Here is a 6,000-nt window from a genome sequence, read left to right as displayed (position 1 = left end):
AGGATAGATTTATTAGTTGGCCAATCACACTTAGGAAAAAAGATTGGTGGTGACTCATCTTATTAAGTCTAGCTATAGATTTTTGAATCTATATGTTAAGATAGTTTGGCTATCCACTAGGGACTACTAGAGAGTCAGGCCATAAATTTTAAATTTATCCTATCCTTTTGTCTAATGGTTTTAAATTGTAATTATTTTTTTACTAACATTTTTCCTTCTTTGTCTTTTATTTGATTTATTAAGGTTGAAAATTTTATGTTCTTTCTCACACACTATCGCATGCATTTGCATTACATGAGCTCTATACCTAAGCTCCATCTTTCTTAGGAGAGAGTAAAGTACCTATGCTCTCATGATATAATAATCTCTGCAATGGCTAGCAAAATACTCCCACTCAAATTGAATCTTTTTTATTGGTAGCCTGTGATGGGTAAAGATTGAAATGTCTTACTAGTCTATAATGGACAATGATCTAAGGAACAATTTGGGAACCTTTAGTGGTCAAAGTCACTTAGCCTAGCATATAATCTATACTTAAAAGGCCAACCTTATGATAAAGCCATTCCTACCAATTGATAGATGTAACCCAAAGTTATGACATAAGAAGGAACAATTTATGTGATATATTAACTTGCTAACTATTTTGTTTGTTTAACTTTGTGCATTGCATCATTTCAATTAGTGCTTGATTTAATTCCATGTATCATTTTCATTATCATATTTAACATTATCATTTGCATCATGATCATATAGCGAATACTTACCATATATTAGTTATTGATAAATTAAATCTCATACATGCATCCATGGAAATGTACTTAGTACATTACATACATACGACATAAACCATAGCATTTCTAATGTAGTTATGGTACTTAAAGTTCAAGGATAACTCCACCAAGTAAGAACCCTACACAATTAACTCACCAATACAATATAAGAGCTTAAGCCAGGTAAATGGAATAAGAAAATTTCAATCATCTCAAGAAAATAGAGAAAGCTTAAGAGAAGCTTGAAAGAGAGATGATTAAGATTTGGATGCTTTAAACAAGTTAAACAGAGGGAAAGGCATAGAAAAAAATACTTACCAACTGAACCATCCATTACAAGAGGTGACTGACCCTCTATACTCTCTTGGTTTTAGGTCACATCAAGCCTAATCCACATAAGATCCACCACCCTAGTAGTTTACACATCCTGTAAGATATACATATCCTAGAATACTATCAACTTCAAATCCAGGGCAACACCAGAGTTATGTAAATCCTGTCTTTATTGAGAAAGTAGTAGAATCAATTCCAATCCCTAACTTAGATGATCTAGAAGAGAAAGAAAAGCTAAGGCTTAAAGCAAATGAGACTTTAGAATGCTCAAAAGTTGAACAGAAGATGAACTTGATAAAGGAAAGGTTATAAGGAGTGGAAAAAATTGATTTTTATGGTTTCATGGATGTTAGTGGGCTCTGTTTAATCCCAGATGTTGTTATTGCTATGAAGTTTAAAGTTTCAAAGTTTAAAAAATATGATGGTACAAAGTGCCCAAAGACTTACATTACCATGTACTGTCAGAAGATAGTTGTCCATGCTAATAACAAGAAACTGTTGATGAATGTATTTCAAGATAACCTTATTGACTCTACTACTAGGTGATATGTCTAGCTAGATAGGACTTGCATTCAATCTTAGAGTGATATGGCCTGTGACTTCATTAGTCAATATCGATATATCATATATTTAACTTCTAACCATCTGTCTTTATAGAGTATGAAGAAAAAAGTAACTAAATCATTCAAAAAGTATGCCCAAAGGTGGAGAGACATAGCTACTCAAGTACAGCCTCTTCTAACTGAGAAAAAGATCACAGTGTTGTTTGTCAGTACTTTAAAAGCTTCTTATTATGAAAAAATGATAGGGAATATAACAAAAAATTTTATCAACATAGTGATCTCAAGCAAAATTATTGAAAATGTCATTAAAAATGGCAAGTTGAAATAAGGAGAAATCAAGAAGGCAACAAAGAAAAAAGAGACTGAAGCTCAAGTTGTGAGATTTGACATGCAACAATTCAAGGGTTGTCAACCCTATTTGTCATAATCTTACCCCACATAGTATCCTACAGTGAATAATACCTCACCTTATCCAAACTAGCCAACCTCATAGTTATTCTACCCACCAACATATCAACCCATTTTCAGACTCCAAGCTTCCATATACAACCTTAACACTCAACCTTTTGTAAAACCTCAGATCCATCCTGCTAACTCAATAAGTGGTTCACAAGAGCTATGAACTACTTGAAAAAAATCTATATTTGATCCAATTCTCATGACTTATATGAAATTATACCAAAAGTTTTACAACAATCACTTGATTACCCCTAGCTAATTAGAGCCACTCAAGCCACCCCATCAAAAATGGTATGATCTTACAGCTTACTGTGACTACCACTTTGGAATTGTTGGTTATTCTACTGAAAATTGTATTACTCTAAAGCATAAAGTGCAATGATTGATCAATGATGGATTGGTAAACTTTGATATAGGGGGGATAATAACACCTAATGTTAGTGGTAATCCATTACCCAATCACAATGTCAATGTTCTGAATAAGGATCAAGAGCGAGTTTGATCTAAATAGGGTTGGTAAGCTTTAATGAATCAGAGGGACCAGATGTCATTAAAAACCCTTTGCTTAATCATATAAGGGTATAAAGCTAATTGAAAGTTACTTGTCATTTTGAGATTTCTTTTAAAGTAATGTTAAGATTTTTTTTATGCTATAAGATTTCATTTTTTATAATTTTAATAAAAGGCAAATTGATGCATTTCATTATATTTTCTCTCTCATCTAAGCCATTATTCCATGCTTTGTTATTTGTCATATCTTTTTATTCCTATTCTCAAATTCCAAATGGTGAATGTTTAGACAATGATAACAATAATTTTGAAAACTCATTCATATTGATCTATGAAAACTATTTGAACAAAAGAAGTAAGCTACTAGCAGATATAAAATATAAGACATGCAATTCTTTATAAAGATCCAAGAGTTTATTTTTGTTCGATAGATCATTTTCAAATGAAGTATTCACATTTAAGATGAAAAATAGTCATATTTCTTTTACCATTCATAAAATCATCCGTTGCTACCTTTGTTTAGCTTATTATGATTTTTTTTCCTAAAAAACCCAAACCAAGAATCACCTTTCATACTAGGGGACAAATTTTGAGAAAATCATGCTTGAAAAAGGAAATGGGTAAAAGATCGTAAAATGTCTCAAAGATAGAAAGTTAAAAAAAAAAAAACCTAAAAAAGATAAAAAAAAAAAATAAATGCCTCAAATGAGTTAGGACAAAGTAATGAGAATCTTTTTGTGAAAAATAAGATGAATGAAAGAAGAAAAAGTAGTGAAATGATGTGGAATAGGGCAAAATGTCAAGTTCCATCAAATAATGAGAAATGATCTTCTGTTTGACCCCCTTAAACATATGTTTTGAGCCTATTTTATCCATTTCTTTCATGACTCCCGCCATAACATACATTACAATCTTTAAAAGTCTATTTTGATCAAATGTGAATGCTCAATTTGAATAACCATATGTTAGGCTAAGGCATGCTTATGATGGAATAATAAAATCATGCTATGTGTGTTCTAGAGATTGATATATGAAAGGTATCAATAATGGCTAAAAAAAAGAAAAAAAAATGAAAAAAATGAAAAATGGGAAAAGAAAAAAGGAAAAAAAAGAAAGAAAAAGGAAAAAATGAAAAAATGAAAAAATGAAAATGAAAATGAAAAAAATAAAAAAATAAAAAAATGAAAAAGAAAATAAAATAAAGACTTAATTTGAAAACCCAAAAAGGCGATTTGGGTAGAAAAACTTCTGAGTTGAGAGTTGGATAGACAGTTCAAATATATAAAAGATCAAAGATATTTGAAGATCCCTCAAAGCTAGGGCAAAGTTCAATGAGCTCAATATGATTTTAAAATCAATGGAATGAGTTTTGGAAAAAGAATTTTGGATTAATATTAAGAATTGTCTAACTATTCATTGTTTGGATATTGTTGTACCATTCAGTACCATCCATCCTTAATGACATGCTTTGAACTTGTTCTTGTGCCCATTTATATTTGTACCAAACTTATTCCTATATTGATTACCTTTCTCTTAATTTACCTTGTGCTTTCTTATTTTTGCATCCTCAAAATAAATTGAGACAATGTATGATTGCATTATATTTGTCTTGATTCGAAATGATAATGTTCATAAAAGATTCATGTATTCCTTTGAAAAGAAATCCAAAATTATAGGGGGTAAAAAAAATGAAAAGATGACAGAAACCTGAAAAGATGATTTAAAAGGACATATGGTGCGACCAATTGATAACATGATGAAGGATTGGTCGACATAACTTGTAAGTTATGATTAAATAATGGAAATAATGTGGATTAGTGGATGAAATTTGTTCTAAAATTGCTCAAAAGCCTGTAAGTAGTGATCAAATAATGGAAATAATATGGATCAATTGACAAAATTTATTGTAAAATGGCTAGTGCTGAAGAGCTAAAAAGGGGAAAAAGTGAGATGGTGGGCTATTGAGAACCATGTTATCGCATTTAATTAGAATTTCATGACATTGACATCTACATTACATGCATTGTGTTTGTATTATTGTTTACACGATACATATATATTGTTTGAAAAATATTTAAAACCTTGGTTTTGCTATGCATTTGCATCATATAATGAAAATTTGAATCATGATTTAGAATATGACATCTATAGCATTATGAGAATCTAGATTGTTGCATTTGCATAATTAAGAAAGCATTTGCAACATTATCATGATATTCTTTACAAAGTTTTGATTTTGATAAAAGATTGAAAATTTTCATAATAAGAAATTTTGAACTTTTGGAAAAAAGCTTGACATTTGCATAGAATGCATTGCATTTCTGAATGTTTAATGCATAGTATGCATTGCATGTGAAAATTTCTAGTGCATGAAGTAGGGATATTTCAAGATCCCATATAGAGAAGACAAATATAAAGACTTTCCAATGAAAGAATTTCAAATTCTCATTTGAAAAAAAAAAAGACCTCTAAGGTAAGGTTCAGATCCTTAAAAACAGGATATATCTTAATTTTAGGAATGGTTTGTAAGACCTCCGAGTATAATCTCCTAAACTTTTTTAAACACAATCTATAACTCTTCTAGACATGATTATTGAGGAGCTTTATTTATTTTTCAAAGTTGTTGAGCCTCTGATTAGAGGGGCCTTATTTATTTTTTCAAAGTTATTAGCCTCTGATTAAAGGGGCCTCATTTATTTTCTAAAGTTGTTGAGCCTCTGATTAGATTAGCCTTAACTTTTTTTCCAAAGTTGTTGAGCCTCTAATTAGAGGAGCCTTATTTATTTTTCAAAGTTGTTAAGCCTCTGATTAGAGGAGCCTTATCTATTTTCCAAAGTTGTTGAGCTTCTAATTAGATGAGCCTTATTCATTTTTTCAAAGTTGTTAAGTCTCTGATTAGAGGAGCCTTATTTATTTTCCAAAAGTCATTGAACCTTTATGTAGAAGAACCTTATTTATTTTCCAAAAGTCATTAAACCTTTATGTAGAAGAGCCTTAGTTATTTTTCAAAAGTTGTGAGCCTTTGCTTAGAAGAGTTTTTATATTATTCAACAAATTTAAGTGTCCAATTTATAAAAAAAAAAAAAAAAACATGTCAAACTGATTATCTAGATATAAAGGGTGTCTACGTCTTTGTACAATTCTTGTTGCACAAGCAATATCCAAATATAGGCAGCTGTAGACACCTTATTTGGTCAACGCCTGAACTAATTGGGCCTGGCTCAATAGAGTCAAATCTGTAAGCTCAATCGTTCATTATTTTATGATTTATTGATTTATTGATTTATTTATTATTTTATTCTATTCTGGTTGATTTTTTTTGTTTGTCTTTGATTTTTCGTTTTCGTTTTCATTTGATTTTATCT

The sequence above is a fragment of the Durio zibethinus genome, chromosome 15, assembly GCF_047325235.1.
Source record: "Durio zibethinus cultivar Kanyao isolate XHJ-2024 chromosome 15, ASM4732523v1, whole genome shotgun sequence".
Taxonomy (NCBI): Eukaryota; Viridiplantae; Streptophyta; class Magnoliopsida; order Malvales; family Malvaceae; genus Durio; species Durio zibethinus.
This window is presented reverse-complemented; position numbering follows the sequence as displayed.